Here is a 27,401-nt window from a genome sequence, read left to right as displayed (position 1 = left end):
TAGACTATCCATTCATAAGATGGATGAAGGCCCAAATTCATACAGGTTTAGACTAAACATAGTGAACCCTAGCAGAAGCGACAATGAGACTTATGTACTTGGTATATGGTGGCAAGCAGGATACTATAGTGCAAGACAAATGTTTTATTTGTGGGACATGTACAAAAACCCAAAATACCAGCCTAAAATTGCTCCCCAAAACAAACCTTTAAAGCCCCATATTGCCACTTTTAAAGATATGGTGGCTATTACTAACCCTACCTTTGAAGACACCCTAGCTATTGAAACTGGTTTCTCTGACATTAATTTTGGTTGGAATGGATGAAGTATAGTGCTAACAAACACAATAAAAGCAACTGTTATGTCTGTGGCAAATCTAGGCCCCACCTAGGTACAGTGCCCCTTAATATACCCCTAGAACAGGAAAATTGTTTTTTCAGCCTTTTTAATGATCACCGATGACCCCACTCCTCCCTCTAATACTCCTGTTAATCGAAAGAAAAGAGCACTCCCAGGAGGTAGCTTTGACCCCCACGTATACATTGATGCTATAGGGGTCCCAAGAGGTGTTCCAAATGAGTTCAAAGCTAGAGATGAGGTGGCTGCGGGTTTTGAGTCATTGTTCCCTATAGTAACTGTAAATAAAAACGTAGCCTGGATTAATTATATATATTATAATCAACAAAGATTTGTTAATGATACCAAAGATGCTCTTAAAGGTATAGCTGAACAGCTAGAAGCCACTTCCCAAATGACATTTCAAAATAGAATGGCCCTTGACATGATTCTAGCAGAAAAAGGCGGTACATGTGTTTACATTAGTAAGGTGGAAGGCTGTTGTACATATATTCCTGACAACACTGGTCCCAATGGTAAGGTTACTTTAGCCATAAACAAGTTAGAAACCTTATCCATAGAACTTAAGAAAAATTCAGGTATTGATAACCCATGGAGCCAATATTTTGGGTGGTTTGAAAATTGGAAACAGGCTCTTGTGCAAATAAGCATATTCATACTTGTAACTTTAATTCTTGTAGGCATTATAGTTTATTGTGTAATTCCCTGTGGAAAGAAACTTACCTCCAAAGGCATTGATAAGGCCCTGATGTATTATGACATAACCACCAGTCCTGTCACCTCCTCTGATAGTAAAGGACCCGACGATTATGTCCAATATCTCAAGAACTGGAGAAACAAGAAAGGAGCCTCACTCAAGAATCATGTCATATAATAATCATGATTCTAAGAGGGGATTGAAGGGTTAGCTCTTCTGTCTTTGTAAATATTACTTTTTATATGATCAATTTCCTTATAATAAGTATAGTGTAAAAGTGAATATTTCTACCTCCCTAATGAAGGGTTAAACATGCTATATGAATTGTTATGTGTTTGAATAGACACGTACGCACTCTCTACAAGATGCCTTTGTCTGTTCATATAATATAAGGCTTGTGTGTGTCTTATCTTCAAGGACAATTACATACCAGATCAAAACTGTTACTTCTGTGTGTTACTAAAATATCCTGCATGTAATGTCGTATGCTACTTCTATTTATCCAATCATATGCTTGCACATATTGTATACACCCATGTTTCTTTTCTATATAGTACTCTGTAATTTATTAAATAAACAGTGTGAATTCTTACTGCTTGTGTTGTGCATGTACCTTGTGGCTAAGAGTTTACACTCCAGACGTCTAAGAGGCCATCACATCGAGGGTTAAGGTATAAGGGCAAATCCTTTCAATGATACATCCCCACCTGTACATACAGCAACAAGTATACAATGTACTGTATTCTAGCAGCCTAAAAACGCGACCGATTCCTCCGTACCGATCATTGCACAGCGCACAGGCTGCTGTATTTCTGCCTTATTACCTTGTCCTGTCCTGAAATGTTAAATCCCTATTATTATAACCCTATATCCTGGTGATAAACATTAAAAAAGGATAAAGCTGTCAGGCCACATATTTATTTGTGACACTTTGGACTTGGCGCATTGTTCATGGAACGGCCCCGAATGGGGCCAGGGAACTACATTATGTATGAGACAGCTGAACCGAGAGAGGGGACATTATCATCCAGCCTCTGCGAGCAGCGAGACAGCCGGGAGCGTGACGGTTATTTATCATACACAATAAAGAGACTGCTCTCCTCTGTCACCTCATAATCTCCTATTTACAATGTGGCCAGGCGAGGTGAGGTGCTTGCTGGGTAATATATCATCGCCTTGTGGCGGAGGGATAGCCCCCCCCCCCCCCCCCCCCACTCACCGGAGTGTGTTATACTGATATAACATGACAGAGACAGCAGATCAGGAGGTCACACGCTGCGCTCCCTATCTTCTATAGTCTGTAATGTAGGAGGTCAACGCGGTGTGACAGAGTGTGACAACCATCACAGCGCTACAGGCGTCTATACAGTGTGACAGGGTGGGTGACGCGCCTGTCTCCTCTTACTACATTATAAGATGGGAAGAAGTGATATTCTCAAAGGACCCCGGCCAATGATTATTATTTCATAGCTGCAATAACCTTGTGGCTCCAGGATCAAAGTGCCCCCTGAGTCATCCAATTCAATGACGTTCTCCGGACATATGTTCCGCTAACTCGGGGGCCTGGTCGTACATTTATTGCTGAGCTTTCCCAGGTGATCCGCTTTGTAGCACATCGGAATTCAACACAAGATTCCAGGCCCCCCCCCTTATGTCGCTGCCTTCATCACCGCTGGTGTAATCGTTTCCTAATTATCTATGGGGGAAGGGGAGGGGGGGGGGGGATTCAGATCTGATCGCTGGGCTGCGAGTTTTGCTGTCCTGCGTTCAGATATTCTCCGCCTCCATGGGGGAGTGTATTATCACCGCGCAAGTGTGCGATCCCATGTGTACGCCGAGCTGCTAAAATTCTGTGTGTGCAGTCTCTGCGCAGCCCAGGACTTAGGGGGACATTTACTAAGCAGTGATAAGAGCGGAGAAGTGAGCCAGTGGAGAAGTTGCCCATGGCAACCAATCAGCATTGAACTAACATCTATAATTTGCATACTATAAAATGATACAGAGCTGCTGATTGGTTGATGGGGCAATTTCTCCACTGGCTCACTTTTCCGCTCTTATCACTGCTTAGTAAATGTGACCCCTTGCTCCTCCAGTGCGATAACATAGGCCTGGGAACCTCATACACAAGTACGCTTATCACTGCAATAAGAATTTACGGATCACCGGGATTTAATACCAAGGACAGGGGCTTTACTTCCAAACTCAGGACTCGGCCACGCTGCTGACCTTGCATGTGCCAGCAGAGAGTGCGGAACCATCTCCTGGAAACTTTTGTGGTGTGTAGCATACTGTAGGCCAAGCTCTGGATGCTCTGGTAAACTTGGTAATAAATGGGGGTTACTTTTGTGGTTAAACGCAGGGACTGCAGCAGATTTCAACGATATCAGTTGCAGTCACCAGTACGTAAGTTTGCAAGATGCTTAAGAGTTGCAGGGAGCCCCCCAAAATGCAGCTCTGAAAGGAACCAGGACGGAACTTCTGCGAGTTGGATTGTTATAATATAATTTCCGGATGTGCTTCACTTGTGTGCGCACCAACTTATCTATTCTCATCGGTCGTTTGCGGATCTACTGCCAGTGAATGGGTTAAATGCACAACCAGTAAATATAAATGTATATATGACTAGTGACATAAAAACAGCAGCGTTTTATTTTTTATTTATTTATTTTTCCTCCCTCCAGGTCTTTAGAAAAAGCAATAAAGGCTCCGATCTCAGACATCCAGCTCCCTGACAGCCTGTCACCCCGGCCTCAGCCAGAAAAACACTGATCCCAGCACATTTTCCCGGGGAAAATGTATTCCTGAGCCGCTCGGAGAGTGAAAAATGGCCGGGCCTCCTCTTTTGCATGAAGTTTAAGGCCTCCGTGGTGCTCAGACGAGCGGATCGCTGTAAAACGGAGCCATTCATCATGTGCAGAGCGGCCATGGACAGCGCAACGTGTGGGATTTCTCACCACTATCAGGTCACTCACTTGCCTGTTAAAGGCACAGTCCGGGCTGCCAGAAGCCACAGGGAAACAGCCGGACTGGACCCAAGTACTAGAGATTGTTTGGAGAAGTGGGATTATTTTCTCCTTTAGGGGCAGTGGCGTAAGTTCGTCCCAGTCGCCCGGAGGCATGATAAATGTTGGTGCCCCCCTACATATACACACACATACCATATGTAACTATCCGGCACTCAGGGTGAACAGTAGCAGCGTGCTCAGGTACCTTTCCCAACAGTGATATAGATACACATAAAAAGTAGACGCACTCCAAGTCAGTCATTACAATAAAAACAGAAACCAGCATACCTTTATAGTACACCTACATCACTCCCTCACCCGCCAGTAGGTCTCGATGGAGATGCTTTGGCGCAGCGGTGTGCCGATAAATATAAAAAACACACAAACACCTCATTCACTTAAAAGCACACACACGCCTCTTTCACTTAAACATACACACATGCCTCTTTCGTCGGGCAGCTCGGCGGTGGATCTGCCAGTGTGTAGGGCAAATCAGTTAAAGTGACCGCAGTTCAGTTGGTTCCCAGGATTGTAGCAGGCAGCAGTGAATGAGGCCAGTCCTGCTGTCTGTGTGGTCCTGCTCTCCCCCTAGCTCCAAACCACAATGGGCTGCCAGAGATTGTTACTGGAGAGGGGTGCATGCAGCAGCAAGGAACTTGCCATGAGGAGAGTATTTGTCTGCTACTCTAGGGGAGCTCACACGTATCACTGCTTCTGCGGATTAATTATTGCTGGCTCCGAACCATTGCAGTTGGAGGCACCGCCAGGCAGTGCCCCTCCTTAGCTAGTGCCTCGGGCAGGTTCCATCCTGGTCAATAAAGAGATACGCTCCTGGCACTAAATAACCTTCTCCCCCCTACTACACATTGCCCCCCCACTCAGGGGCAAACGTAGGATATGCAGGAGGGGGTTTCCAGAGGGGGGTGGAGCCAAGCATGGGGGTGGAGACTGTGGTGACCCAGTATATGCCAGGTCCATTAAACTAGCATAGAAAGAAAGGCCTACATGTGATGATAGATAGATAGACAGACAGACAGACAGACAGACAGACAGACCAAATGTATTTTAAAATAGTCATAGAGCTATTCTAAAAATGTATTAGAAAACTATCACTGTATAGAAACATGACAATGCCAGGTGCTAGACCTTGAAGGGGTTAGCCAGATAAGGAAACCAATAAATATATATATATATATATATATATATATATATATATATATATATATACATATATACATACACACTCCCCATCCTCAGGTAGCATATGCCGGTGCCCTCTGGTACTAATGAAACAAAGCCATTACCATCCAAATAATACATGTGTCGGCGGCACTCGTAGCTCAGAAAGACTTTGTCTTCAGTGCTTCAACGCTTCAATGGCGTTTACAAGACATTTTCACATTACACATACACTGTATAATTAATATATATATATATATATATATATATATAATATTTGTACACATGTAGCCATGCTCATCCATCTCGCAATGCGTACACATAGCGGCATGGATGATGCAAGTAGTGTGACCGCTGCGCATGTGCGTACGCACATACACTGTATTCCAATGTGCAAATGCCACGCTGCGATCAATCGCAGTGTGGCGCATATGCGCTATCCATGATGCGTATGCCTGTGCGTACACATCGCGAGATAGAGGAGGCTGGCTACATCTGTAATATATATATATATATATATATATATATATATATATATATATATATATATAATATAAACTTATAAAATATTACTGCATGCTGTATGTATATTTGTGAATTATCTAAGCTTGAAATACAGTACCTTCCTCCAGGAAGGAAGAGTGGGCTGAGTGAATAGAAGCAGAACGGAATGTAAGGGCTGTGGCAGCATCAGAGACAACAGCAGCTGCAGCTGACATACAGCCAGCCCACAACAGGTGTACAACCCGCGATTTGCGGGTCTCTAAAAGGGGCAGAGCCAAATCCAAAAGGGGCGGGGCTTAAATCGTGGGTCTCCGCGGCGGGTTTTTTACAAAAATAATAATAATTTGGTCTGGCAGTGGGGGTTTCTGGGTACTCAGAAACCCCCCCTGCGTGCGCTAGTGCCCCCACTCCCCCAGACAGATCTCCATGTCCCCCTATCAGCCAGTGCACCTCTGTAGGCAGCCTGTCAGTCTTTAAAGAAAAAAAAAAAGTCCTGCAACCTGCATGACATTTTACTTTTTAAAGACTGCAGCATGTGCCAACAGTGCAATCAGACTCATTCAGTGGCACCTGACTTTCCCCACTCTGTCTGCCCTCGTGTACCTGCTCCTGTGCACAGGCTGGCAGGCTACAGCTGATGACTGCCTGGGGGATCGCTGTGCAGGCTGCTGAACTCACCTCTCCTGGATGCGCACCCTCTTCCCTTTCATCTTCCGAGGTGCGTGACAGCCGTGACTTCAGTGGCGCGTGTACCGCCTTTCAGTTAGGTGGGACGAGCCTCTTCTCACTACAGTGGCCTCACTAGTAACAGTCTGTATGGGCTGCCTGTCATGCACAAAACCGCGACCCGGTGATGACCTAAGGGGGCGGAGCCACAGATGACAGGCGGCCTCACGCACCAACCAGCCCACCGGTAATTCCCCTGGTGAAGTTAATGGCCCTGGACTCACAGCTCCTCCGTCTGCAATAGCAGCGAGCAGACAGTGGAGAAGTGCCCCCTTGAGGTCAGGAGCCCGGCGGCAGCCGACTCCACTGCCTCCCACAGTTCCGCCCCTGTTTAGGGGCCTATTTATCATTCAATATTTGCAGGATATTCCCTGAAGAATTCCGGAGCCTGGCCTCGATCTCCAGATGGCGTTATCCAATGGCAGCCTATATAGAAGCCCGTCTCCTGGCAAGTGTAACGTAGTCAATTCAATATTAATTTTCACTTTGCAAATTTGTGCGAAAAATATTCATCTGCATTAAAAATGTGGATTGTGATAAATATGCCCCATACGCTCATCACAGTCCCATAATTCCATGCCAGACCAGCCGCGCACCGGTGTCCTCCAACTAGGGTGCTGTATAGCGGTCGGGATGCCGCAAGGGACTGACCAGTCTGCACCAAGGGCTGCCATCAGATACTGACAAAATAGACAGGACCCCCCCCTTAAAAAATAAGATTCTGCCACACCAATCCACCCCTATGTGATGTCACGCATCATGACGTTACATATAGGTGGAGCTTTGCAGATCTGCGGTACCGATTCACAGAGAGCTGATGCACAGGGACGGGAAGCCTGGTGCTGCTCTCCAGGTATCGGTGGTAGAAGCCAGGGAAGGGCCCCCTTCTCTGTAAGGGCCCGGGACTCCAGTCCCCGCAGTTCCCCCCTGAGGGCTGCCCTGTCTGCACCCCCTTCTTTCCAATAATAAAAAATGTTGCTAGCAGGAGTTCGGTAAGTGACAGTCCCATCACGAGTCTTGGGTTCCCGAGGGCCGCAGACGCCACTTCACCAGACCTTGTTCAGCGCACAAACTTTCCAGACTGCTCAGGTTTTTGCAATAAACAAGACAATTAAGCGTACTGGAATAATCTGCCGGCACTTATTCAGCAAGTCGGCTATATTTCAGCTACCGAGGAGGTTGTGGCTAATGAATTCTCTGAAATCTGTCTCTGCCCTTTAACTCTTGGTGAGTCCGGGGCCCTTCCGCAGGAAATTGTCCTCAGTAAGATAAATAAGGGGAGATTACGGTGACCGCAATATCTGCAGCTTCAGCTATAATTCAGATACACCTGTAATATTTCTTCCTGTGACGTCTGTCGGCTGCTAATACAGAAGCTTTGTACTAATTACCGGCCGTGTTGCTACGGAGACAGAGGGCCTATTTCAGATCTGATTGTAGCCGTGCAAAATTGTGCACGGCTACGATCAGATACTCAGACATGCGGGGGGTCGCCCAGCACAGGGCTAGTCCGCCCCGCATGTCAGGCCTTAACCCCCCCCACACAAGTACAAAAGCATCGCACAGCAGCGATGCTTTTGTACTTTAGGAGTAGCTCCCTACCAGCGCAGCTCCTGCACGCTGGCAGGGAGCTACTCGTTGCTGTGAGGGTTGCAGCGGCTGCGTGTGATGTCACACAGCCGCCGCGGTACACACAGCCACCCGCATTGTCCGGGCATGCCTGCATTGTCCGGACCGCGCCCCCTAAACGGCGGCCAACTGCCACACAGGACCGCCCCCCTCCCGCCCAGCGACCGCATCTGCCTGTCAATCAGGCAGAGGCGGTCGCGGGGCTGAGATGGTTGTTGCCTGTCTGGCATGCGCCGGCGCACTGCGGTGCCGGCACATGCTCAGTTCAGACCTGATCGTCTGAATTAGGCCCAGAGATTGAGACACGGAGGGGCCGCTCGTGCTGCTTCTTCTGTGTTGCAGATATCTTTATAACTTGTGACGGGAAGTATACGCAGCGCCTCTGCAGCCTCCTGCCCATTGTCATGTCACACCAGTGGCGGCAACAGAGGCGGGCCTGCAGCGTGGTCCAGAATTCAAATAGGGGAGCCACACCTGCTGCCACTGAGTCCCGGCCGGTGATGCTTGGCAGCGTTTGGGGTGACGTCACATTATGGGGTAGGGCCGCCAGCAGGAGAAAGTACCCTGGATGCTCGGTGCGGCACTGTGACAGGGCTACTGGCCGCAGGGGTCTGTTCCAGACAACCAGATGCAGGGACTGTGCGTCATCATCACCCTGGGTGATGGCACCACTCGCACAATCCAGCCTATGGCCCCGTACCAATCACATGACTCTCATATGGCGGATGCCCTCTTCTGCTGCCGAATCACAAGGCCAGTTACCAGAAATATTGCCATTTGGCTGAGGATTTCCATCACCTGACCATTGACCCAAAACAAGCATCAAGTAAATATCCAAGCCCTGTTTAAGCAGAAAGCTCTAATTACCGGAGCAGACAAATATCTCCCGGTGTAACTGTTCAGGTGATGTCTTTGCCGTAACGGGTGGATGACGTCCCATTGCTGTCACGGTGAAAAAAGTGCAACTGTCAGGTTCTGTGTTGGTCAACGTCTCTCCCAGAGCTTAGATAGGTGCAGGCAACCCTTGACGATATTGCCACAAGGGGGCACTCGGGTCTTTTGGGGTGTTTTGAGTGGTAGCTGCAGGGTCACTCCCACTCCTGCTACGTCCGCTTCGCTGGTCTTCCCCTGCCGCGCCACCTCCGTCCCTCACAGAGGAAACCTTTTGGAGATGGGTGTGGATCATTGGGTCGACAGTAACTAGGTCGACAGTCATTAGGTCGGCCACTATTGGTCGACAGTCATTAGGTTGACACCTGGAATAGGTCGACACGATCATTATGCCGACATGGAAAACGGTCAACATGAGTTTTCAATATATTATTGGTGTCGTTTTCTTTGTAACCTGACCTGGAACCCCAAGTGTGCACCGTGTCCCCTCGCATGGCTCGCTTTGCTTGCCATGCTGCGGGCAAGGTCCCTCGCTTCACTACCGCTGCGCTCGGCACAGATTACCGTTCCCAATCATAGTCCACGTGGATCATAAGGGTCAAATCCCATATCAACCTTTTCATGTGTCGACCTAGTGACCATGTCGACCTAATGCATGTCGACCAATAGTGGTCGACCTGAGTGTCGACCTAAAGACCAGGTACCTTTGGAGACATTGGGGTAAATTTACTAAGATGTTCTATTTAAGATGGGATGTTGCCCATAGCAACCAATCAGTTTCCAGGTATTATCTTCTAGAAGATGCTAGATAAATGAGAAGTAGAATCTGGTTGCTCTGGGCAACATCCCATCTTAAATAAAACTCCCATCTTTGTAAATGTATCCCATTAGATACAGGGGCCGGTTGGCAACTTGCAGACTGGGGGTCAAACACAAGCAAGTGGCCCCAGCTCTTCTACTAAAGAAAACTGCGGTGGAAAACTTTATTGTATGTATATATATATATATATATATATATATATATATATATGAAAATAGAGGAAGAAACAACAGAGCGCCTATAGTGTAGTATCCTTTAAAACAGTTTGTCACACGCAAGAATAATATTGCGTACCGGATTACGGCTTGACACAATGCCTATCGATCCCCTGGTCTTTTAGTCCACGTCTCTGTTGGAATCTCCCTGGATCTGCTGTCTAAGTGGACAACAGGTTCTGGCTGTCCTTTAACAATTCCATGATGACATCAATTGTGGCAAAGACAGTAGTAATTGAATGCCCAGAAAGCATTAGGTGTGGGTTCAGCACTCACATCCATAAAGTATTCAAAGTATCCCCTGACCCTGCTTCTATTTACTGTACTCTGGATACCTAGCTAGTCACCAGCCAGCTTGTCCAATGTTGGTAGCCAACAATGTTGGTTGTCAAGCCGTAATCCGGTACGCAATATTATTCTTGCGTGTGACAAACTGTTTTAAAGGATACTACACTATAGGCGCTCTGTTGTTTCTTCCTCTATTTTCAGATTCCCTTTTGGGCTACGCATACCTAGTGGCACTTTTTGAAGAACTGAGCAGCCACCCGTTAAAACGGGGAAAGTGTGGACTGTTTGGCAATTAAACCTAACACGAGTTTTGGAAGAACTCATTTATTGGACTGGTCATTTGACCAAATTTACTTGTGACTTTAGATTGCACTTTTACAGTAAGGTACTTCGCATAATTTGGACAAGCGCACTGATTTACTCATTTACAATATATATATATATATATATATATATTTTTTTTTTTTTTTTTTTTTTTCTGTTTTGAAGAAATTTTGCCTAGTGCCAGTGGCAAACGCAGGATTAGCATGGGGGGGTTTCCAGAACTGGGTGGAGCCAAGCACGGGGGTGGGGACTGAGGTGACCCAGTATATGCTGGGTCCGTAAAACTAGTGTGTCTGTCTGTGTGTGTGTGTGTGTGTATATATCTCCTATATAATAGCCCTATTCTGTGACTTTGTGACTCATTTGCTAATGCTGGGCGGAGTCACAACACTGGGCGGAGTTAGTCAAATGAGTCACAGATCTGGCCAAATCTACAGGAGACTAGGAGCAGAAGCAGATAGTATGGGCATGGCACAGGCAGGGGTGCAGACCTCCCAGCTTTCTGCAGGAGCTTTCTTCAGACAGAAGGAGGGACACACACTCTGCGAAAAGGGGGCGTGGCTTCACGGGAGGGCCATCGTTTTCGTCAGTGAGGGGGCATGCCCAGCGCTCTGTGAGCTGCTGGCATGCCCCCAGGGGCTGATTATGAGTTCGGGGGGCCCAGGGCACTTGAGACAGGGGAGCCCTATCTCATTGCTGTGCCTGCTGTGGGGTTGGGGGCGTGGCCTAATCGCGGGACGCGAGGCCACGCCCCCTTATGCAAATTCCATGATTTATTTATTTTTTATGGAATTTTGGCCCCTCAGCTAGGGGTAAATCCAGAGGAGGTGGTCGCTCCCCCCTACACACCCGCACAGGCAGAAGAAAGCAGTGAGACTGCTGCCTCCCTGCAACACCACAGACCTGCCAATATGCAGCAGCGTGTGCTGACTATAGCACAATGCTGCTGATGTTGCTGGCAGGACGGGGAAGCTTCAGAGCTGGGACAGAGCTACTCCAGGTGGGGGCCCCCTAAAACTGTGGGGCCAACGGTACGTACCCCCTGCCCCCCCCCCTTAATCTGGCTCTGCTGCTGGAACCCCCCCATTAATCCGTACCCCCTGATGCCCCCTCTCCCTCTGTCTCCACTATTCACCGCTGCTCTGCTAAGCAGAACAGCGAGTACAGGAGCTTTCCAACTGCCCCCCCCCCCCACCGCCGGATACTGCGACCCGCGGGTGGGACAGCAGGACAGACCCCAAAAATGGGACTGTCCCACGAAAATCGGGACATTTGGGAGGTATGGGGGTGTGTGAGGGGTATGTCATACAGACAGACGGGCACCGGCTCACTGTGTGCTTGACCCCACATCAGCATACTCAGCAGGGTCTCTCTGGTGCGGAGGAGCGTCACTTTCTGGCACACTCCACGCTTCTTAGCTGCAGTTTAGTGGGGCACCTGCCGCTGTGCAGGTTCCATACTGCCTCTGTTATCTCCAGCCCCGGCAACCCCACCGCTAGCTGCAGCGCTGCCACCCGCAGTGAGGTGCCCCCAGCTCCTTCACACACTTTAGCCGGCGGGTAGCGCTGCAGAAGTCCGCGCTGCTTGCAGGCTCCGACCCCCTCCTCCCTCCAGCCGCAGCGTCTCCTGGGGGCTAACCAGTCACTCCCAGTCTCCCCTTACCACAGTGCCCGGCAGCTGCGCGAGGTCTGCGGTGTGTGACTGAGGAGTGGGGGGAGGGATGCGGACGGGCAGAGGAAGCAGGACTCCAGCCTGAGAGAGTCAGCCATGCCAAGCCTCCACCAGCAGCAGATCCCAACAGGTTGGAGTGGAACAGCAGCAGCCAGCAGCAGTGACTCCGGTAAGACACATCTGTCTGTCACCACTGTTTTGTCCCTAATACCAATCTCTCCCGTGCCCTGTGTTCTGTCATGTCCCTGTCACCTCTGGCCTTGCCCTGTCACCCCTGGCCTTGCCCTGCAACCCTTATCCTGGCCCTTTCACCCTTATCCTGGCCCTGTCACCCTTATGCTGGCCCTGTTACCCCTATCCTGGCCCTGTCACCCCTGTGCTTGCCATGTCAACCCTATACTGGCCCTGTCACCCCTGTCCTGGCCCTGCCGCCCCTACCCTGGCCCTGTCACCCCTATCCTGTCCCTGTCATTTCTGTCCTGGCCCCGTCGCCCCTGTCCTGGCCCCGTCACCCCTGTCCTGGCCCCATCACCACTGTTCTGACCCTGTCACCCCTGTCCTGGCCCTGCTACTACATACCCTCCAACTACCTTTTTGGCAGGTACAGTACCCGCAGCGCCTCCAGACCTCTCCCCAATGCACCACACCTCCGCACCTTCCCCTCCACCACATGCGTCACTCCACCCCTCCCCCACACGCTGTGCCTCCAGACCCCCGTGGCTCCCACTCCTCCGCCCCTTCACCACCCACAGCACCTCCAGGCCTCCTCCACCATCCACCCCCCTTATATGTCTCCCCTCACACCTGCCCCCCTCCACCCGCAGCATCTGCAGACACCCTCCTCCATCCACGGTCCCCCCCTCCCCCACCAATGACAACCCCGCACCTGCCCCTCCACCACCTGCAGCACCTTCCCCATCCGGGCCCCACCCCCACTTCCGCCGCCCCTCCACCCGCAGCATCTACAGACACCATCCGCAGTCCCCCCCGCACCCGCTACATTCTGTACATCGTGCCCTGCAGGTGCTGTTCACGGCGTCGCAAGGGGCTGCGCCTCCTTCACCATTGCACGCCCTTTCATTATGCAATATTTAACCACTAACAAAGGAATGCAGGTAATACTCCATGTAATACAAATATTGAACCCCAGAAAGGCATGCAAGGGTTAAGGGGGCGTAGCCCCTTGCGACGGTGTGAAGAGCGCCCGTAGGGCGCGATGAAGCACCTAGTATATATATATACACACACACACACGTATGCATATCTCCACACATGTATACCGTATATACACCTATATATATATATATATATATACATATACATATACACATAGCATATCAAACGTATATATATATATATATATATATATATATATATATATATAGCAGCGCAGACGTACGGCACTCACAACCACTTGTAAAGAATGACAACAGCTTAATTGCTTATAACAACGTTTCAAACTCTATTATGAGTTTTTCTTCAGGTTAACATGAACTCATAATAGAGTTTGAAACGTTGTAATAAGCAATCAAGCTGTTGTCATTCTTTACAAGTGGTTGTGGGTGCCGTACGTCTGCGCTGCTATACCTTACTTGTGAGTTTGGAGTGAGTTGTAATTGGTTAAAGCCAGCCTATCGGTGAGTGTAGGGGAGGTGATTTAGTGCATGAAGGGTAGAAACTTCCAGATCTGCTTCCTCTTGTCGGTTGGAATGGTTGGAAGCCCACCCACCCACCTCATTGGCCGTTTGATTTAGCTCTCCAATTTGGCTCTTTTCAATTTGGCTTACTACTAACTTTCTTTCAGACTTAGTGGGCGGGAAGGCGCTTCTGGCCAGCGGTCACTTGTAGCATGAATGGTGTTGTGGGGAACTTACCCCTTTTGAAGGACAGCCAGTGTGTCCTGCCCTTGTGGAGGGGCGATGGGCGCTTCCTTGGGGAGCATCCTCACTCTGCTATAGGAAGGGGTGGTGAGACCTTCACAACACAGGTCGTGCTGATATATATAGATGGGGTGTTTCAGTCGCACCCATGACAGTTGGGGCGTTTAGTCGCCGCCATTTTGTTAGATCTGTGACTAGAGCTGGTTAGTGGTAGTGTCTTCCTGGCCACCCACTGCGAGTGAGGTCATTCCAATGACCATTTCATCCAACGCAGTTGTGTCCGTGTCTTTATTTTAGTTGATAAGCTAGTTTAAAGTGTATAGTTAATGTCAAGCACAATAAATGAATAGACGGCTTATATACATACAGTACACGTATATATATATACACATGTATATATATCATATGTGTGTGTGTGTGTGTGTGTGTGTGTGTGTGTGTGTGTGTGTGTGTGTGTGTGTTTATATGTGTGTAAATACATGTGTATATATGCATGCACATGGATATATATATATATATACTATAATTAAAATAAAGTAAACTTTTATTAAGTACTTACAAGTGCAACCAGGAAGACAGCAGACTGCAGAGGACACTAGACCATGCCTCCCAACTTTGTCCCGTCCGAAAGAGGGACACAGGCTCCCACAAAGGGGTGTGGCCTATGGAAAAGGGGGCGTGGCTTTGTGGGAGGACCCGCAATCGCGAGTCACGCCCCCGTTTTTGTCACTGAGGGGGCATGCCCAGTGCTCTAAGCAGGGCAGCGAGAGACGGAGCCTCCCAACTGCCCCCCCCCACCGCGGGACACTGCGGCCCGCGGGTGGGACAGCGGGACAGTCCACAAAAAACGGGACTGTCCCGCGAAAATCGGGACAGTTGGGAGGTATGCACTAGACAGCCATTAATGATACTCGGCTCGCAAAATGCAGCAAAAAAAATAAAAAATATTTTTTTTGGGTGGAGGGGGGGTTTCTGGGTGCTCAGAGACCCCCCTTCCCCTGCGTGCGCCACTGAGTGCTATCATGGCTGCTTTCAGTTAAGGCTATCAAAGGCCTAGCTGGGAGTGGCTCATAAGCCAAACCTTGTCCTGGTGTTACCCTCTGTACCTGAGAGGTGAGGCTGCAGCGCAGTCAAAAACTCAAATAGGGGTGCCGCAACTCTGGAGCCGCCACTGGTTGGTATTCTGAAATCTTAAACGTGGCATTAAGCATTAAGCGAGCGATCATTTCGCCATCAGACCACCTTACTGTGCAAAGTTTCCTTAGTAGGCTCGTTTCATGCACCCAGAAGGGCATATTTCCCTTTATCCAGCCCTTGTACGGACATGATCCTCTACATGTCGCTACATCGCCAACAATTTGTTAAAGTATTCATGCATCAAAGTTGAGATGTGCCCAAATTCATGTAAAAAGAAAAAGCACTTACACATATTTCCTGTGCGGGGAACAGATGTATAATTGATGCACCATAAGACACACAATGCATCTGAATGTTGCTGCATTATTGAAAGGACGATGAATCAGTGACCTTCCAAACAAACACAACTTTCTGTCCTACACTTAAATACGCATCAACAATATATTTATTTTTGTACATGCAGGGTAAATACTGTCTGCTACTGCATGTAGCCCACAGATGCTAGCCGGCTTTTTTACACTGCAAATTACAGTAGATTTGCGTTTGGACACGCCCCTCCCACATCTACTCTCTCTGCACATGTTACATCTGCCCCCCTGCAGTGCAGCATGGTGTTACTAAGGTGCAGTGTTACTCTGGTACTGGAAGGGGGCGTGACCAACATAGGGAGGTGTGGCCAGACCCCCTCCTTACAAAATATTAAAAACGACAGCTCATGTGCGGCCCTGAAGGGGGACGCCGGTGTCAGATCCAGTGGGCAGAGGTGGATGGGTGCGATCACTTCCCAACACACAGATCACGCAAGGAAAGAGAGGACTGACCACTTCTGCAGCCGTGTGTACCGTGAGCTGGGGAGAGCGGCTGCTGCAGCAGCAGTCGGCCCTCACTCTTCCTGCCCGAAGTGCCGCTCTCTGTAATAGGGAAGGGGGTCGGCAGCAGGCCCCAGGCCCCGTCGGCCTCTTCAGTCAGCCTGGGCCTGGGTAAAAAGTATCCGCTCCCCCCACCCCTTTTTCGGCGTCACTGCCCATTGGGCCTGATTCAGAGCTGTTGCTGCTGCGTCCTTATGCTAAAGCCGCAGCTGATTGGCTTCCTACTGACACAGCCACCGGCTGTAGCGCCAATTCACCACTGTGTGTTTTAAGTTGCGCCATCGGTCACAACATTGGACATTGCACGGAGGCGCAATTTCGATCTGCGTCTTTGTGCGGTAACCATCAGGACACATGCGCAGTGTGGCTCGGACGCATGCACAAACCTGAAAACACTGGCCCCTTGCTTCTGAATACGGCCCATGGTCAGTAAAGGCGGGGCTTCGTATATGATGAATAAAGCTCTTCATTTTAAACACAAAAATGTGTCTCAACTTTTTAAAGATGTCGCTGTCAGATGACGATGGCAGTTGTGGGCGAAGTTATGTGTCTGTTACGGTCATCACAGCACTAAAATGAAATAACTCATTGGTGTGAACGTAAATATCCACATGCTAACACCGCGGCATAGAATAAAATAAACTCATAATAATAACCGTAAATAGTTCCTTTCAATCGATGCACAGGTTATGGGGTGGATGAAGTCGCGGACGTCCTTTGCCGCAGTCATGTCTGCAACTTTCTGCAAATGACGATCATTGTCTGTAGATGCTGAAAGAACGCTTGTTAACATCGATTGCACCATCGTAACTTGCACCAACCCAACGGCAGGTAGTTTCCTGGCCATTTGCTTCACTTACCTACTTTTCATGTCTCCTCTCTGGGAGAAGCTGGAAGAGGAGACACGGCGTGGCAGGGCCAGGCCGTGTCATCCGTAAGTAAAGCCCACGTCATGGCAAAATTACTCGGATGGGGGGGCTGAATGACCCAGATACAGTACCTAGAAAATTTGACAGGCGGAGATACTCGTATAAGCGCCTGATAACATGAAATCGGATATAAAATATACGTTCCTTATTTGTTGTATACACGGTAAGTGTTCTTCGTCCTCTGTCTTCAGTATTTCACTTCTGGATGAGAAGTACTCAGTCCCAATGGATATGTGCAAAAGAGAGAACAAAACAATGTGTAGAAATGCTTCGTATCCACCTTATTTTCTATCGCCCACTAGACTCGGGGAGGGAAATAGTGGTAATCTGCAATGCATACCCCAACTCACAATGGCGTGCCCCAAGATGTGTATATAACGGTTTCTTTATAACGAGACCACATGTGACCTCCACCAGGAAATTTCTGGAGAAGAGTGCGTACCCTACTCACTTGTGAGGAGGGAGTTTTCAAACTTCAAATGGTTTCTTTAGTCTTGTTAAGTTGTGAATACGATAATTCCTCTTTCCCCTCTGTCTCCAATCCTTTTACCAGGATTTCTCGGTTCCCATAGGTATGTGGAAAAAAGGTGACAATGTGTAGAAATGTCTTGTAGCTATTTGATTATATATAGCCCACTTAACCCGAAGGGAAGAGGTAATGATAGTTTATGGAGCGTACCCCAACTCACAATGGAGTACCCCAAGATGTGTGTATAGCGGTATCTTTTCAGCAGGACCACGTGTGACCTTCACTAGGGAATGTCTCTTTGGTCCCCGATGTTATAAAAGCTTTGTGTCACGGTACCAGGAGTCGACGCGTTTCGGCTCTTATTGGAGCCTTTGTCAAGACAAGGGTCCTCATTCCGAGTTGTTCGCTCGTTAGATTTTTTCGCAACGGAGCGATTAGTCGCAAACTGCGCATGCGCAATGTTCACAGTGCGCCTGCGCCAAGTAAATTAGCACAAAAGTTTGTTATTTTACTCACGGCCTAACAAAGATTTTTCATCGTTCTGGTGATCGGAGTGTGATTGACAGGAAGTGGGTGTTTCTGGGCGGAAACTGGCCGTTTTATGGGTGTGTGCGAAAAAACGCTGCCGTTTCTGGGAAAAACACGGGAGTGTCTGAAGAAACGGGGGAGTGTCTGGGTGAACGCTGGGTGTGTTTGTGACGTCAAACCAGGAACGAAACTGACTGAACTGATCGCAGTGTAGGAGTAAGTCTCGAGCTACTCAGAAACTGCTATGAAATTTCTATTCGCAATTCTGCTAATCTTTCGTTCGCAATTCTGCTATGCTAAGATACACTCCCAGTAGGCGGCGGCTTAGCGTGTGCAAAGCTGCTAAAAGCAGCTAGCGAGCGAACAACTCGGAATGAGGGCCAGGATGTCTTGACAAAGGCTCCAATAAGAGCCGAAACGCGTTTTTTCCACATACCTATGGGAACCGAGAAATCCTGGTAAAAGGATTGGAGACAGAGGGGAAAGAGGAATTATCGTATTCACAACTTAACAAGACTAAAGAAACCTTTTGAAGTTTGAAAACTCCCTCCTCACAAGTGAGTAGGGTACGCACTCTTATCCAGAAATTTCCTGGTGGGGGTCACATGTGGTCTCATTATAAAGAAACCGTTATATACACATCTTGGGGCACTCCACTGTGAGTTGGGGTACGCATTGCAGATTACCACTATTTCCCTCCCCGAGTCTAGTGGGCGATAGAAAATAAGGTGGATACGAAGCATTTCTATACATTGTTTTGTTCTCTCTTTTGCACATATCCATTGGGACTGAGTACTTCTCATCCAGAAGTGAAATACTGAAGACAGAGGACGAAGGACACTTACCGTGTATACAACAAATAAGGAACGTATATTTTATATCCGATTTCATGTTATCAGGCGCTTATACGAGTATCTCCTGTCAATTTTTCTGTGTATGCTATTTGTGGCTGTGGTGACACCTGTTAGGGAGGTTCTATATGTTAAAGCAGCCTGTTTTTGCGCACATCACCAAAGTACCACTCTTCTGTTTAGAAGCAGATACAGTACCTGCCTTGCTACATTCTGTGGTGCGAGTGCTGGACGCTACATCCAGCGGTGCAGTTGCAGGAGTCTATAGTCTGCTATGCAGGTGTGCAAGAGCGTGAGTCTACATTTTGCTGTGCAGGAGTCTACATTCTGTAGTGCGAGTGCGGGACTCTACATCCTGCGATACAGTTGCAGGACTCTACATTCTGCAGTGTGGGTGCGTGACTCTACATCCTGCTGTGTGGATGCATGACTCTACTACATTCTGCAGTGCAGGTGCATGACTCTACATTCTGTGGTGCAGTTGTGTGACTCTGCATTCTGCGGTGCAGTTGCGGGACTCTGCATTCTGCGGTGCAGTTGCGGGACTCTGCATTCTGCCGTGTGAATGAGTGACTCTACATTTTGCTGCACAGGTGTGTGTAGGTGCATGACTCTACATTCTGCGGTGCAGTTGTGTGACTCTACATTCTGCCGTGTGAATGAGTGACTCTACATTTTGCTGCACAGGTGTGTAGGTGCATGACTCTACATTCTGCGGTGCAGTTGTGTGACTCTACATTCTGCGGTGCAGTTGTGTGACTCTACTTTCTGCGGTGCAGTTGTGTGACTCTACTTTCTGCGGTGCAGTTGTGTGACTACATTCTGTGGTGCAGTTGTGTGACTCTACATTCTGCGGTGCAGTTGTGTGACTCTACATTCTGCGGTGCAGTTGTGTGACTCTACATTCTGCAGTGCAGTTGTGTGACTCTACATTCTGTGGTGCAGTTGTGTGACTCTACATTCTGCGGTGCAGTTGTGTGACTCTACATTCTGCAGTGCAGTTGTGTGACTCTACATTCTGTGGTGCAGTTACGTGACTACATTCTGCAGTGCAGGTGCATGTCTCTACATTCTGTGGTGCAGTTGTGTGACTCTGCATTCTGCGGTGCAGTTGCGTGACTCTGCATTCTGCCGTGTGGTTGCGTGACTCTACATTCTGCCGTGTGAAAGACGGCGTAGGTCATGAATGTGGCCAAGACAGTATAAACTCACCGGCTGGGCATGCGGCACGCCTCTTAATGCATCACTCTGGCATGGAAGGGGTTACAGTTCTTGTGGGAGGAACGTAAGGAAAACTGCCTGGATTGTGATTGGCTGGATTCTGTACAGGGGCTGGTCTGACATACATATAGCCTTCAGACCTAGGACAGCCTGTCCCTTTCCTGCTTTTTCCGTGGACCAGCTAAGTACAAGCTAATATCCTAAAGATACCAGTGTTTCCTTAAAACACTTTGCTTCCTACTAACTGTCCTTTTTCTATTTGCACTAAGCTTTAATTCTTTCTGCTTTATATAATCCCTACCTCTCTTCTACCTCTTTCTGTCCTATTTACTTTATTTTCTATTCCTTATTTATCGTCCCCTCCAATGGCCGCCGGACCCGTACGCGGCGCAGGCCTACCTGCACGCCTACCCGCTACTCGACTCCTCCGTGAGCCGAGCGAGCTGGGGCAGACCTCCTGCGCCTGGGGCGGCAGTGTCCACGAGCGTCCGTGGCCGGGCTCGACCGCACGCTCTCACGGCCCCCCGGGTGCCTGGTCAGTCTTCGTCTCCGCCGCTGGCAGCGGCGGTGATGGATGACGCGGCGCCGGGTGTCTCGGGCCGGCGGAGGCGGCCTGCTCGGCCGGGCGCTTCCTCGCCCCGGCGGTTATTGGTCTATGGAGGAGAAGGCTGCCGATTTGAGTCTGGGGCGGTATCATACATATATATATATATATATATACTAGGTGCTTCATCGCGCCCTACGGGCGCTCTTCACACCGTCGCAAGGGGCTACGCCCCCTTAACCCTTGCATGCCTTTCTGGGGTTCAATATTTGTATTACATGGAGTATTACCTGCATTCCTTTGTTAGTGGTTAAATATTGCATAATGAAAGGGCGTGCGATGGTGAAGGAGGCGCAGCCCCTTGCGACGCCGTGAACAGCACCTGCAGAATGTAGCGGGTGCGGGGGGGACTGCGGATGGTGTCTGTAGATGCTGCGGGTGGAGGGGCGGCGGAAGTGGGGGTGGGGCCCGGATGGGGAAGGTGCTGCAGGTGGTGGAGGGGCAGGTGCAGGGTTGTCATTGGTGGGGGAGGGGGGGACCGTGGATGGAGGAGGGTGTCTGCAGATGCTGCGGGTGGAGGGGGGCAGGTGTGAGGGGAGACATATAAGGGGGGTGGATGGTGGAGGAGGCCTGGAGGTGCTGTGGGTGGTGAAGGGGCGGAGGAGTGGGAGCCACGGGTGGTGTAGGGGGTCTGGAGGCACAGCGTGTGGGGGAGGGGTGGAGTGACGCATGTGGTGGAGGGGAAGGTGCGGAGGTGTGGTGCATTGGGGAGAGGTCTGGAGGCGCTGCGGGTACTGTACCTGCCAAAAAGGTAGTTGGAGGGTATGTAGTAGCAGGGCCAGGACAGGGGTGACAGGGTCAGAACAGTGGTGATGGGGCCAGTACAGGGGTGACGGGGCCAGGACAGGGGCGACGGGGCCAGGACAGAAATGACAGGGACAGGATAGGGGTGACAGGGCCAGGGTAGGGGCGGCAGGGCCAGGACAGGGGTGACAGGGCCAGTATAGGGTTGACATGGCAAGCACAGGGGTGACAGGGCCAGGATAGGGGTAACAGGGCCAGCATAAGGGTGACAGGGTCAGGATAAGGGTGAAAGGGCCAGGATAAGGGTGGCAGGGCAAGGCCAGGGGTGACAGGGCAAGGCCAGAGGTGACAGGGACATGACAGAACACAGGGCACGGGAGAGATTGGTATTAGGGACAAAACAGTGGTGACAGACAGATGTGTCTTACCGGAGTCACTGCTGCTGGCTGCTGCTGTTCCACTCCAACCTGTTGGGATCTGCTGCTGGTGGAGGCTTGGCATGGCTGACTCTCTCAGGCTGGAGTCCTGCTTCCTCTGCCCGTCCGCATCCCTCCCCCCACTCCTCAGTCACACACCGCAGACCTCGCACAGCTGCCGGGCACTGTGGTAAGGGGAGACTGGGAGTGACTGGTTAGCCCCCAGGAGACGTTGCGGCTGGAGGGAGGAGGGGGTCATAGCATGTACGCGGCGCGGACCTCGCAGCTGCCGGGCACTGTGGTAAGGGGAGACTGGAAGTGACTGGTTAGCCCCCAGGAGACGTTGCGGCTGGAGGGAGGAGGGGGTCATAGCATGCACGCGGCGCAGACCTCGCGGCTGCCGGGCACTGTGGTAAGGGGAGACTGGGAGTGACTGGTTAGCCCCCAGGAGACGCTGCGGCTGGAGGGAGGAGGGGGTCATAGCATGCACGCGGCGCAGACCTCGCGGCTGCCGGGCACTGTGGTAAGGGGAGACTGGGAGTGACTGGTTAGCCCCCAGGAGACGCTGCGGCTGGAGGGAGGAGGGGGTCGGAGCCTGCAAGCAGCGCGGACTTCTGCAGCGCTGCCCGCCGGCTAAAGTGTGTGAAGGAGCTGGGCGCACCTCACTGCGCGCGGGAGCGCTGCAGCTAGCGGTGGGGTTGCCGGGGCTGGAGATAACAGAGGCAATACGGAACCTGCACAGCGGCAGGTGCCCCACAAAACTGCAGCTAAGAAGCGTGGAGTGTGCCAGAAAGTGACGCTCCTCCGTGTCAGAGAGACCCTGCTGAGTATGCTGATGTGGGGTCAAGCACACAGTGAGCCGGTGCCCATCTGTCTGTACGGCATACCCCCTCGCAGGGCCGGCTCCAGGCCTACTAGCACCCTGAGCGAGAAAATTTAAAAGTGCCCCCCCCCCCCTCCCCCATGCGCGCGCCGAAGGCGCGCGCTCCTGAAAAAGTGGGTGTGGCCTCCTGAAAAAGTGGGCGTGGTCTCGCCCCCCAGCAGTGCCAGCTACACATGACATGCCCTCCGGCAGTGCCAGCTACACGTGACATGACTCCCAGCAGTGCCAGCTACACATGATAGTGTTCACTTTTTAGGGCATGGTGCTGATCACAGGGAGGGCACATTTTTAAGTTAGGTGGGCAAAATGATGTACATATTGTAATGCTTGTTGTACCCATTTCCACACGCTAAAGCATGGACAGTGCGCGCCGAAGGCGCGCAGCAAAAATTTAGGGGAGTTACTTCGTGGGGAAGGTGCGTAGCCACATAATAGTGGCAATTCACATTACACCACACAGTAGTGCAGCTAATACACATTGCACCAGGTAGAACCTCCTATAAGAGCACGTTAGACACATTGCGCCAGGTAGAGCACTGAGACACACTGCCCAGCCACAGACGCCTAGCGGGAACACTACATGATATGCCCCCCAGCAGTGCCAGCTACACATGACATGCCCCCCAGCAGTGGCAGCTACACGTGACATGCCCCCCATCAGTGCCAGCTACATAAATGGCCACACAGTTCCAGATGGATAAATGCCCCCACAGCGCAGATATGCCCCCACAGTGCCAGATACATTAATGCCCTCACAGTGCAAGATATGCCCCCACAGTGCAAGAAATGCCCCCACAGTGCCAGATACATAAATGCCCCCACGGTGCCAGATACATAATTGCCCCCACGGTGCCAGATACATAAATGCCCCCACGGTGCCAGATACATAAATGCCCCCACGGTGCCAGATACATAAATGCCCCCACGGTGCCAGATACATAAATGCCCCCACGGTGCCAGATACATAAATGCCCCCACAGTGCCTGATACATAAATGCCCCCACAGAGCCAGATATGCCCCCACAGAGCCAGATAAATGCCCCCACAGAGCCAGATAAATGCCCCCACAGAGCCAGATAAATACCCCCACAGTGCCAGATAAATACCCCCACAGTGCCAGATATGCCCCCACAGTGCCAGATATGCCCCCACAGTGCCAGAAATGCCCCCACAGTGCCAGATATGCCACCCACAGTGCCAGATATGCCACCCACAGTGCCAGATATGCCCCCCACAGTGCCAGATATGCCACCCACAGTGCCAGATATGCCCCCACAGAACCAGATATGCCCCCACAGAACCAGATATGCCCCCACAGTGCCAGATATGCCCCCACAGTGCCAGAAATGCCCCCCACAGTGCCAGATATGCCACCCACAGAGCCAGATATGCCCCCACAGTGCCAGATATGCCCCCACAGTGCCAGATATGCCCGCACAGTGCCAGAAATGCCCCCCACAGTGCCAGATATGCCCCCCACAGTGCCAGATATGCCCCCACAGAACCAGATATGCCCCCACAGAGCCAGATATGCAATGCCCCCCACAGTGCCAGAAATGCCCCCCCCATAGCCAGAAATGCCCCCACAGTGCGGATCCCCCCAATACCTGCGGCGCTGCTGGGGAGGAGTACTGCTGCTGTCCGCCTGTCCGAGTGTGCTGGCGAGCGAGCGGGCGGGAGTGCTGGCGGGCGGGCGGGCGGCCGGCGAGTCAGAGTGAGCCTGGGTCCGGGTGGCCACTTGTGTGCACTATGGCGCCGGCGTCTGACGTCAGACACCGGCGCCGCGCAGCGCGCATAGCGCACAGTGCACACGGGCCAATGCTGCACACACAGGGCCGGCTCCAGCATCGAATATGGTGGCGCCAGCGCGCGGCGCCCATTAAGGGTGGCGCCCTGTGCGGCCGCTCTATTCGAACATGCCTAGAGCCGGCCCTGCCCCCTCACACACCCCCATACCTCCCAAATGTCCCGATTTTCGTGGGACAGTCCCATTTTTGGGGGTCTGTCCCGCTATCCCACCCGCAGGTCGCAGTGTCCCGCGGTGGGGGGGGGGGGGCAGTTGGAAAGCTCTTGTACTCGCTGTTCTGCTTAGCATGAGCAGCGGTGAATAGTGGAGACAGAGGGAGAGGGGGCATCAGGGGGTACGGATTAATGGGGGGTTCCAGCAGCAGAGCCAGATTAAGGGGGGGGGGGGCAGGGGGTACGTACCGTTGGCCCCACAGTTTTAGGGGGCCCCCAGCTGGAGTAGCTCTGTCCCAGCTCTGAAGCTTCCCCGTCCTGCCAGCAACAGCAGCAGCATTGTGCTATAGTCAGCACACGCTGCTGCATATTGGCAGGTCTGTGGTGTTGCAGGGAGGCAGCAGTCTCCCTGCTTTCTTCTGCCTGTGCGGGTGTGTAGGGGGGAGCGACCACCTCCTCTGCATTTACCCCTAGCTGAGGGGCCAAAATTCCATAAAAAATAAATAAATCATGGAATTTGCATAAGGGGGCGTGGCCTCGCGCCCCGCGATTAGGCCACGCCCCCAACCCCACAGCAGGCACAGCAATGAGATAGGGCTCCCCTGTCTCAAGTGCCCTGGGCCCCCCGGACTCATAATCAGCCCCTGGGGGCATGCCAGCAGCTCACAGAGCACTGGGCATGCCCCCTCACTGACGAAAACGGGGGCCCTCCCGTGAAGCCACGCCCCCTTTTTGCAGAGTGTGTGTCCCTCCTTCTGTCTGAAGAAAGCTCCTGCAGAAAGCTGGGAGGTGTGCACCCCTGCCTGTGCCATGCCCAATGCCCATGCTATCTGCTTCTGCTCCTAGTCTCCTGTAGATTTGGCCAGATCTGTGACTCATTTGACTAACTCCGCCCAGTGTTGTGACTCCGCCCAGCGTTAGCAAATGAGTCACAAAGTCACAGAATAGGGCTATTATATAGGAGATATTATATTCCACACATTGCTCCACAGAGCTGTGCGAGGTCACGCGGTGGCCGGCTCAGGTGGGTACGGCCAGCACGTCCGCACTACTGCGACTTGGCCGGGGACACCGTCGGCCCTCGCAAGGGGGCCCCCATACAGCCTAATCAGGCCCAGCACAGTAGGCCACCTTATACGCAGGCACCGGGTCACGCTCGGCTGCCCGCGGTGGGACAGGGCTCCGCGCCCGCAATGCCGCGGCCAGGACGATGTCGCCGTGGGCTTGCACCGGGGGGGGGGGGCCCGCATTGGGCCCGGTTAGGTCGGTCGCGCTGGGGCCGATACTGCAGCCTCAGCCCCCCCCCCTCCCCTGCAGTGGGTAGCACCGTGGCACCGGCCCACACTGGGGATGACCCGGAAGCCTGGTAGTGCCGGACATCGTGCCCGTGCTACCCTGGCCAGCCACAGACACGAAGCACAGCTGCAGGACGGTACCCCCCTTAAGGGGACGGCGTGAGCGGGCGGACAGCACGTTCTCCAGGCCTAGCAGGGAAAAGGCACAGGGGACAAGGGCGCTGTGTCTCTCTAACAGTTACAGCAATCAGGGATCTAGTCCCAAGACCAATACTAGGAATAGTAGGAGGGCGCGATGCAGGCGGTCAGTCACTACTCATTGCAGCAGGACAGCGATGCCGTTACACCCGACAGCTAGGGATCCTTTCTCCCTACGGGTGGTTTGCTAACCTCCCGTGGGGCGCGGGACTCGCGTCCCGAGTCTGAACTTAGCGCGCCGGCGTCCGCACCTTCGATGGACGCCACCGTCTTGTCCGCCGTTTGTTCCGCAGTCGTGTCGGAGGCGGTTCCCTTGTTATCCTCCGTACCCAGGGGTCGGGGGCCGGCTGCCGCTTCTCTGGCTGATAGCATCGCGCAGATGCTTACGCCGCTCCTGTCCTCTGGCGGACCGGCCCGCCCGCCCCGCTTGCGGAGGCTGTGGGACCGCTGGGGGCTCACGGGAACAGTGTCTCCTTTGTCTCCCCAGCCGTGGACGTCGGGACTGGAATGGAGTCAGCTGGTGCCTCCGCGAGTCATCCGGAGCGAGCAGGGACGGACGGAGTTTGCTTCTCGTGCAGGTGAGTCTTCATCGGACCCTGTCTTGGCCCGGGGTAGTATGGTTACTCCCCCCCCCCCCTTCCCCGTAGCGGGTTGGGATCACGTACTCAGTCCCGCTTCTCTAGCGAGGGTGGACGTACGCGTAGGGTTTCCAGCAAGAGCGGTAGACACAGGCATAGGCGTCGGGGCATGGTCTCATCCCTTGGGGGGTGTCCTCCGACGGCTGTTTGGCCAGGGTCAACGGCGAGAGCGCCAAAATTCAGCGGTGCAACGTGGTCTGATGCCCTCGGTCCGGGACGGGATCCGTAAGGGCCAATACGTCAATATCTTCGCCCTCACTAGTGTTGATCGTTAAGCTTTGCTTTCGGCTATGAAGAAGCGAACAGGGCAGCGGAGCCGCCTTGCGACCCTACCCTAATGGGGTTCGGTGCATGTTCATCTACGCGGCGTGTTATTTAGAGATGCGCACGGACGGGCACATGAACCCAATGCTCTATCAATTCCTTATATACGTGCTGTACCAGGAGTATAAAGGTCGGCCTGGCGACGTTACT

General features: G+C 51.7%; 1 long non-coding RNA gene across 1 annotated transcript in view; it reads left to right on the top strand.

Annotated features, from left to right (window-relative positions):
* Positions 1-6,451: 6,451 nt before the first annotated feature.
* Positions 6,452-27,401, top strand: part of LOC134928757 (uncharacterized) — a 76,377-nt gene continuing 55,427 nt past the window's right edge. The window contains exon 1 of the long non-coding RNA XR_010177987.1: positions 6,452-6,655. This is a non-coding gene — a long non-coding RNA (uncharacterized LOC134928757). The remainder of the gene's footprint in view (positions 6,656-27,401) is intronic.

Source organism: Pseudophryne corroboree, chromosome 5, assembly GCF_028390025.1.
Source record: "Pseudophryne corroboree isolate aPseCor3 chromosome 5, aPseCor3.hap2, whole genome shotgun sequence".
NCBI lineage: Eukaryota > Metazoa > Chordata > Amphibia > Anura > Myobatrachidae > Pseudophryne > Pseudophryne corroboree.
This window is presented reverse-complemented; position numbering and strand designations above follow the sequence as displayed.